Here is a 10,186-nt window from a genome sequence, read left to right on the forward strand (position 1 = left end):
GATCTGGACATCTTGGGCTTCATATAGTAAGTGAACTAATCAGGGATAAAGTATTTGTGACATGATCAACCCTGTCTCAAGTAGAATGTAGCAGTAAGACTTTGAGATTTGAGGCTGGGGCACCTCCTGCCAGAGGCATGAAGAGCAATGGTGCCCAGTTCACTCTGTCTAACAGCAAGGTTAATGCCAGGGAAGGGACAGTCTTCCATAGATTCCCTGCCTGTGGGTCTCTCTCCTAACTCTGCAACAGGAAACACTCTGTGGTAACCACTCAATTCTTGCCAGTTGAGTCATAGAGGCCAGGAAGGGGCTGTCTCACCTGGAATACAGAAAGTTCCTCTTTTCCTTGTACATTTTTTTCTGCTTATAGTGTTGTGGCTGGGGGAAGCTCATAGAAAAGGATGTGTTCTTTCCTGCTTTCACTACACATGTTTTTCTCTTTCTTTCTCCTAGGAATACTCTCCTACCTGGTTGATAAGTAACTGACCTCCTTTCAAACACAATTTAGAAATTAACTCTTTGGTGAAGGCTTCACTGACTCCTGAATTGAACTTGATTCCGGTGGTGTAATGGTGGAAGAAGGACCTCAGTCCTTGCCTGCTTTGAAGAAAGAATTCAGCAAACAGACCAAGATTGTGAAATAGAGACAGCATTTATTAGAAGCAAAGTGTGTGTGGAAGATCACATGGGTGAACTCAGGGTGAGTTGTGTGCAGGAGAGGTGGCTTAAGTTCCTTATATGGGGGCAGTTTTCCAGGTTGTCTCCGGCCAATCCTTTCACTTGTGCCTAGCTTAGTCTGTCAAAGGGCAGCAGGAAATCAATTATAGCTGTTCAGCCGGGGACCTATCTATCTCCTACCTCAAACTGATTTCTCTTTTGAATTCCTACTATTTTTATTACAGCACCACTCTCAAATTAATACCATTTATTTGTTTACATATTTCTTTCTTTTTAAGCCTACATAATATCTTTTATTCTTTGGTCTCTATCACATAGCACAATTCCTAACACATAAAGCTGTTTAATTATACTGAATCAAGTACTAAGTTGATTTTAAAATAAACTAATGTGATCTAATAGAGTGAATATGGCATCTGAAGGTAGAAACCCCAGCTTCCAGATCCACCTGTGCTGACTACATTTATTTATATGAATTAATACACTATGTTCTTAACCTCTGTACCTTTTCATTTCCTAAAGTGTAAACTAAAGGTATTGGTTGAATCTCTAATATCACTTTCAGCATCACTATAGTGATTCAGATTGATATTCCTTATGCTTGACCTTTTTAACTGAGTTTTCATCAGTTTATGAAGAGCAGTTAGCATTTCTAGCCACAGAAAGTTAATGTGACCACTAGAAATAAGGCTTTTGCTCAAGCACTAAGAGCTAACTAGGATATCTGGCCTTGAACACTTGAACACTTCCCAAAGCTATCAGATCTCTCACCCTGACCTAAAAAAAACAGCAGTGTAATTTATGAAGCTTTTATTTATATAGAATTCATACAATGAGCTTGGAGTCATTGCATTTTCTTGAATATAAAAATGATTACATCATTAGGGCCGTTTGGAACCTGTGATTAACTGGAATGATTTAAAAGCTTATACACATACAATTAAACCATGTCATTAATGAATAATCTCCTTCCCACATATTGTATTAAAAAACTGACTGCCAGGAACCAGTTATCAAAACAATATGATTTCAAATGAATTACATAAGCAATTCAGTATGTATTGCTACATAAGCAATACAGTATATATTGCTACATAAGCAATACAGTAGTTCTAGCATTATGAAGATGATGTTTACAAATGATTGAATTGCCTTTGAACTGTTTCCACAAAGAGCTACATTAATTTATAATATGAGGACTCATTATCAAAATTATGCTATTTTCTCCAGCTGCTTTTGTAAAAAATAGCTGAGTTTTTGATACTAGTAGGTGGATAGAAATAGTATAATATAGTGCAAAATAATCTATAAATACAAATAATATTAGTGTTATCAACCAGTGTAGATTTATCTCATGTACATCACGGTGGTGAGGGCAAGGAATATGTCATTCCAAGAGGGTGTCTGCTGACTTATATTGATTAGATCATGGTCATTGTATTGGTTAATGTGCTCTGAAGACTGACAAGGGCAGTTCAGGTCATGATCTCCAGTAAATTATTATTGCATTTCTGTGTGAACATGTATAAAGAATCAAAACACTGGAATTTTCTCAGCTGAAAAAAATTGCTATAACTATATTCAAATGACTATAAAGGTTTTTAAAATTACTTTCCAAAAAAATAAAAAATAAATTGCCTTTGAGTGAAGAATGTTATTTGTGTCAATACTAGCTCTCAGATATAATCAGTTTGATATTTGAAAAGTGATTATTATTCTCCATATAACAGAAAACATGTCCACTCTTATTTTTGGTGTAAGGCCAATATAACTGCCAAAACCTTAAAAATATTTTAGTATTGGGATATTTCCAGGAAAGCAGAGGACTCATTCTTAGTGATAGTCTGTTTACCAAGACCATGTTCCTATGTGAAACATGGAAAGCACTTCCCCTTAGTTACAGGAACATTTGTATTACTAGTAGAATACAACATCAAGTGGTCAGTATTACCTCAGGTATTCTTGACTCTGATGCCACAATGCATTAGTGTCCCACTGCTGCTGTAACAAGTTTCCCCAAATGCAGTGCCTTAAACAACACAAATTCTATTCCTGCAGTTGTGGAAGTCAGAAGCCCAAGATGAGTCTGTGAGCAACAGTCAGGCTGTCATCTGGCTGCACTCCTTTTGAAGGCTCCAGAGAACTGGTTTCATTCGCCTTCTCCACCTCCCAGGGCTTGCCGCATTCCTGGGCTCATGGCCCCTTTCTCTGTCTTCAAAGCACATCACTCCAGCCTCTACCACCAGCATCCCTCCTCCTTTCTCTGATTTTCACACTTACTTTTCTCTTATAAGGACCCTATGGCTACATTTGGGCCATTTAGATAATTCTCCAGCATAATCTCCCCACCTCGTGTCCATAACCACGTTTTCAAAGTCCCTTTTACCATGAGAGGTACTCAATGCAAGGATTCTGGGGATAGGACATGAGATTGTTGAGGTGGCATTTTTCTTTTCTTTCTTTTTTTTTTTTTTTGACACAGAGTTCTTTGTATTCTGTCTGATAAAATCTATGGTTTCCTTCCCAGAATAACATATTTTAAGGGCATAAGGTAAAATTTGTAACAACACAATAGAAAAAAATTGTACTAAAATGCAATAATCAAAATATTAAAAATATAACTGTGTGCTATAGTAATATGTGTGCCTTTTAAGTTATTGCATCATTATTTTAATGTCTAATAATAACTCTATTAATTTCAAAACAATAATGGACATAATATTTTCAACTACTGTTGTGTAATATGAAAATATCTGACTTCTATTGTACTACTAATAGTGTGGTTATGATTTTTTTCCCTGTACACTAATAATTGTAGGAAATATTAAGCTTCAATTGGAAGTTAAGGCAAAAACTATAATTTTTATTTCTACCCATGATCTTGGACTGCAAGTTAAGAACCCCTACACACAAAGGTCTGTCTAGTCAAGGCTATGGTTTTTCCAATGGTCATGTATGGATGTGAAAGTTGGACTGTGAAGAAAGCTGAGTGCCAAATAATTGATGCTTTTGAATTGTGGTGTTGGAGAAGACTCTTAAGAGTCCCTTGGACTGCAAGGAGATCCAATCAGTCTATTCTAAAGGAGATCAGTCCTGGGTGTTCTTTGGAAAGACTGATGCTAAAGCTGAAGCTCCAATACTCTGGCAACCTCATGTGAAGAGTTGACTCATTGGAAAAGACTCTGATGCTGGGAGGGATTGCGGGCAGGAGGAGAAGGGGATGACAGAGGATAAGATGGCGGGATGGCATCACCAACTCGATAGACATGAGTTTAAGTGAACTCCGGGAGATGGTGATGAATAGGGAAGCCTGGTGTGCTGCCATTCATGGGGTCACAAAGAGTCGGACACGAATGAGCGATTGAACTGAACTGAACTGAACTGAAATATGTATATCTGACTAGGAAAGATTGAAATGTGATTTTTAAATTTTATTTTATTGAGGTACAGCTGATTTACAATGTTGTGTTAATTTCTGTTGTATAGCAATGTGATTCAGTTATATATATGTATACGTATTATACACAATATTATACACATACACTCATATATATATTCTTTTTTCATATTCCTTTGCATTATGGTTAATTTTAATACTTCCAGCATTTGTTGTCTCAGAAATTTAGGCGAAAATATTAAGCCTTATCTTAATATGTGGACATTTGAGAATTGAATTTGTAATGCTTTTAAAAGTTCTTTATAGTCTCACTTTAAAATAATCAGCATGATCCACTTAGTTGTGGAGCCTGCTTGCAATTTCTAATCATGGATTATTTTATAATAATCATGCTTATATTTTGACTATCTAATGAGTACATCTTTCTGGTTAGTAGTAAACTGTAGGCCAAGTGTAACTGTTTAAACAGGAAAGCAGATTCACAGGCAGAAAAGGTTACACAGGGATGAATTTTGCAGTGTCAAATCCCTCTAAACATTATTATAGCTTTTTTGAACATGGCAAATGATTTGATGAAAAGAAATGTTCTGCAGTAGTAATAAGAATAAGAAGTTGCAGCCCTGAAACATTTCATATTAAGTGTAAGTCCACACTTAACATGGTTCCCACTTCATTCCTCCAATTATCAGGGAGTCAGCACTTTCATTTTTCGTGATTTCAAGTTCTATAAATTTTGAGTGTATCTGTCTGTTGTGTTGTGTATGTGTGTGCCTGTACAATTTACATAAAACAGAAAATTGTCATGATGGACAAGTTTGAGAACATTTGAAAAATTCTAATAAGATCAGCTATATCAATGTTTTACTTTTTCTTGACTGAAATCTTTTTCTATACATTTTTCTTTTTATTTATTTTTGATGAGTTACAGCTTTAAATTATCATAGAATAGCTGAGGCATTCAAGGTCCCAACTGCTGTGAAAGTCCTTATGAAACATGAGATAATACGTTCCTTTGATCAGAGAATGAGATAAATCTGAGTTCCTTTAGTCATAAGTGACATTTGCTAAGTGGAATGTTATGGTTAGAATCAAGGAAGTGAGCACAACTGGAGAAATGTCTTTTTAAAAATTATTTGCCACTAAATATTAAAAATTTAGGCAGTGATCTGCCAAAGATATCAAATGTGACTGCATATAATAAAATATAAAATTTGGGTAATATGATTTTGTGAAAGAAGAAGCAACTCAATCCAGTATTCTTGCCTGGAGAATCCTATGGACAAAGGAGCCTGGGAGTCTCTGGGGTTTCATGAGTTGGACACAACTGAGCAACTAAGCACACACACACACTATGATTTGAAGAATAAAAAAGTTACAGATCTAAAAAAAATACAGACCTGACAGTATATTTATTATTTGCTTCATTTAGTGTTCATTTTCCAAATATTCATTATGCAGGGTCTAGGTAAGGAAAAGATGAATGCTCCCCAATTCTTCTCCAAAATCATAGTTTGGTAAAGAAGGTTGCAAATGAACCAACCAAAACTATGATATATCTCCCATGAAGGTGCAAAATAGATACGCATGTAAAGTGTTTTGGAAGCAGAGAGTGAAGCACAATTTTAATTTTAAAATATTTACAAAACCTGTCAAGATAGAATTACATTTCATTGAAGCATATACTAAGATTGGAATTCTGACTCTATCACTTACTGAGTTTGTGAAAGACGTTTGATATTTTGACTCTCAGATATAATAAGATTGGAAAAGGCAATGGCACCCCAGTCCAGTACTCTTGCCTGGAAAATCCCATGGACGGAGGAGCCTGGTAGGCTGCAGTCCATGGGGTCGCTAAGAGTCAGACACGACTGAGCGACTTCCCTTTCACTTTTCACTTTCATACATTGGAGAAGGAAATGGCAACCCACTCCAGTGTTCTTGTCTGGAGAATCCCAGGGACGGAGGAGCCTGGTGGGCTGCCGTCTATGGGGTCACACAGAGTCGGACACAACTGAAGTGACTTAGCGGATATAATAAGATATCACTTATGTGTGGACAGTGATACAGATGAACTTATTTACAAGACAGAAACAGACTCACAGACTTAGAGAGTGAATTTATGGTTACCAAAAGAGAAGTGGGAGAGGGATAAATTAGGAGTTTGGATTAACAGATACGCACTACTATGTGAAAAATAGATAGACAATGTGGCCCTGCTGTATAGTACAAGGAACTATATTCAGTATTTTGTAATAACCTGTAAGGGAAAATAACCTGTAAGGGAAAATAATCTGAAAATAATATATGCATATATCTATGAATTTAGATTATTTGTATCTGAATCACTTTGTTATAAACCTGAAACTAACACAACATTGTAAATCAACTACACTTCCATTAAAAAATGCTTGACTTTTTAAAAAATTGATTTTTAGTCATTTTTAGGAATTCACCAGGGAACAGGAGATTCAAACAGTGGGTACATTCTTTTCCTTTCAGAAGTTGTGATGGTGAAATGAAATGGTTAGGAAGTTAGGCAGCCTGATTCTGAGTCTTCTTTGCTTAAGCACTGGTTGACCTGGGCTGTTTATTCAGTTTCTCTTGAGTTAAGCTAAGCAAAAGATAAACCAGATGATTATCTGTGTGGCCCCTCTTACATTCCATTTTATGACTATAACTCAGCAACAGTTTTAGTAATGGTACTTGGGGCCTGCTTCAGAAGGAAATTTAAGCAAAGTCTGAGTATTTTCTTTTGACCCAGTTGCTGGGGTTACTACCAAGAGATTTTCACACTGGGGCAATCACAAAAACCTTGCAAAATGCTATGAGGTCTAATGAAATATTGCTCCCTTTTCTTTAAAGGAGAGTTCTACCTTAAATTGAGATGTTCTGTTAAGTCCTGTACTTTTGGTGGGAATTAGGGTATTCTAAATTGTAAAGATAGGATTTGGATAACTAAAGGTTGTAATAGTTCCTGTCTAGATCAACCAGGCAATCTATTAAACACCCTTAACCTAATCCAGGGGGAGAAAGGAATGCTTGATTTAACTTGGAAACTCTGGGTATGCTTCATTCCACACCCAGTAACACACTAAGAAGGAAATTCTCTTTTATGCTGTGGAACTGACAGAATTACATTTTAGCCAGAGGTTTTCTAAGAAGGTTTCTGAGCCTCTTATGATGTTTAATCAAAGAAGATAGGTGGCTTCCAGGTAAGGTGGGAAAATAGCGCACGTATGTTTGCTCAACTGCTTTACCTGAACTTTAAATGCAAATTTAAAAATCCACATGTAAATAAAGTAAAACCAAAACTGAACAAAAGTAAACAAAACCCAATTTTAAAAAAAAGAAGAAAAAGAAAAGACAACTGGAAAATAAACCTTTTCTATACTGAAATTAACGAACAACTGCAATTTCATATGTACATCTTTAAAAAATGTCTGCCTCTATTCTATAAATAATAATTATATAATAATTATTAATACTTATAGAATTATAATTGTTATTATACAAAACAATAAGGACCAAACTGGAAAACAGCTTTGAGATATGACATAGATCTCTAATTCTGAGTCCAGAGCGACCAGCTGGAAATGAGGAAGCTCAGAAAGAGCCGATTGAGAGCCACACTGGAAGCCGTCTCTGTAGCGGGTGTGGGTGTTACTTGGCAATGGAGAAACTCGCTTCACCCCTATTTCCTCAGTGTTGTGCAGGGGTGATTTATGTCATGCAAAAGGAGAGCACTTCACATCTCACCCTTGAGTTGTCTGACTGTCCTTCTGAAGTCTATGCCAACCACATTTGGGAAATACTCCTCACTCAACCCACCAGCAATGAACTCTAAGCCTGTGGCTTTTCTAAATCAGCTGGACAATGTCTCATCCATCTGTGGTTTAACTTCATCTTTTAATGTTGACCCTGCTGCTTGCTATGAACTTTTTGCAGTAAAGCATATCTGCCCAAGCTTCAATCTCTACTCATAAGCAACTTTCATTATCCTTTCTTGAACCACTGATTTTTAGGACCCTCGAATACTTTTCCCTCCTAAGAAATCTTTTTGAAGTTTTATTCTTTTATGACATCTCATGCTCTCCCTCATGACACAGTTATTTCTGTTTATAATGCAAGTTCCTTAAGATAGAAATCATGCTGGCTTTGTCTTTGTTTATTTCCCGTATCTCTGAGTACAGTTCTTCTCATAAAACAATCATTCTCTGAATGCTAGTCAATCTTTTTTTTTTTCTTTTTGAGAATCAGATGAATATGAAAGCCTTTAACTCCTAAAAGATTTTTTTTTTGTTTTTTTCTCGGAACAGAGCAAATCTCAGATGAGTACAGCGTTATCTTTCAAGGTCTTGGAATCATCATTGTGAAGCAAATGAGTTCCTTAGTTCTCTTTGACTTTGCCAGACCTCTGACGTGATAAATACCACCCTTAACCTTGAAAATCTATTTACAGCTCAGGTGGCTTGAAAATTCTCTCAAATATTCAATCATCTCACATAAATTGTCTTGCCTTTTCTAAGTATATTCCCTATATGTCATTACATCATTTGTCCAAGACTGTGTTTTCTCTTGCTGAAGTCCTTATTTTTTAGAGAGACTCATTTTTCCTTTAATCTCCTTTCTCATATACTATTTTATGCACACAAGTATGTGTGTAACATGTATGTAATTTGAAAGTGTGGTGATTAGAGGAACAGCCATGAGAACATGAACAGTTTACAGTTCTCCAAGCTCTTCTCCCCGTTTCTCTACCTTGTTCATATTGGCTAGATTTTGTGTTTCTCATTCCCCAGCTTTTTTTCTTAAATTTTAATTTGAAAGTTTAAATTATGTAAAACTTGTAAGAATAATGCAAAGAACCCCTATGCTTATATATACTTATATTTATGTAGATATTTACATATATATGCATATGTTGTAGAGGAAGAGAATTAATATATATGTATTCTTTTCTCAGGATCATTTGAGAGTAAGTTGCAGATATCATTATCTTCCTTTATCTCTACATATTTCAGTGTGATTCCCTAAGAATAAGACATTACTTTTTTATACAACCATAGGACAGTTTCCAGCTTCAGTAAATGTATCACTAACATAATACTCTTACCTAATTTACTATTCACATGTTCAAATTCTTATCTTGGTTTGTGAGTCTTTATACATGTTATTAACAACATATTATATAATAATAGTATATAAAATAATGGATAATAAAAGTTTTCATTATTTTTAGTGTAATCTACTAGCTCAGTGATTTCTAAATTGCTTCATGTATACTTGGGACTTTACAAATTGGAAAATAAATGTAGTTTAATGGAAGGGACACAGGGCTGAGAGGCACGAGAGCCAGTGGCAATCACTCAAATTTCAGAATTTCTTCAGTTATTTTGTGACTGAATGTTCAGTCTGGGTGTTTCCCACTCAAAGCCAGTAAAGAGGCAAGGTTGATGGAAAGGAAAGTTTGCTTTATTTTGGATGCCAGCAACCGAGATGAGGGGAGGGTGGACTCCAGTCCAAAGGCTGACTCCCCCAACACCCGACCCCCTAGCTGACAACCAGTGGACAAGAACTTTTATAGATAGAGGGAGAAAGCCACATGTAGAAACCTCTGACAGTCCTCTGACAGTCATCTTGAAATTCATCATGTGATGGGCTAACCAGCATCATCTTGATTATGTTAAGTACAATTAATCTTCAGTTCCAGGGTAAGTCTATTCCCATTTCCTTGAGGCCAGTTCTCGGAATTGCAGCACCTTATGTCATGGTTACAGTCTGGCGATCACATAGTTAACTGCCTTCACCTGGTACAGGTTTCAGTATCTATAAGACAGTCCGCAGGATATGGCTGAGAATATTATCTGTAACCCTAGAGAAGGAAATAAAAGTCCTTAACTATGCTTATTGACTAAGCTATTATTATTTAATCTTGTTAGATTGTTTTCCTTTGTTTCTGTATTTTCTCACTTCTCTGATTAAACTTATTTTTTTAGCTGTTCTTTTTTTTTTTTCATAGACAAAAGGCAGGCAGAGAACATGGAGTCAGGGTGTCAAGCAAAGGACTATAAAGTCCTGCTCCATTTCAAGTTGCTTTCTTGATTTTCAAGT

The 10,186-nt window shown here is 36.0% G+C and overlaps 1 long non-coding RNA gene across 1 annotated transcript in view; it reads left to right on the forward strand.

Annotated features, from left to right (window-relative positions):
* Positions 1-3,312, forward strand: part of LOC132659991 (uncharacterized) — a 70,781-nt gene extending 67,469 nt beyond the window's left edge. The window contains exon 3 of the long non-coding RNA XR_009601117.1: positions 454-3,312. This is a non-coding gene — a long non-coding RNA (uncharacterized LOC132659991). The remainder of the gene's footprint in view (positions 1-453) is intronic.
* The last annotated feature ends 6,874 nt before the right edge of the window (positions 3,313-10,186 follow it).

This window comes from Ovis aries, chromosome 6 (genome assembly GCF_016772045.2).
Source record: "Ovis aries strain OAR_USU_Benz2616 breed Rambouillet chromosome 6, ARS-UI_Ramb_v3.0, whole genome shotgun sequence".
NCBI lineage: Eukaryota > Metazoa > Chordata > Mammalia > Artiodactyla > Bovidae > Ovis > Ovis aries.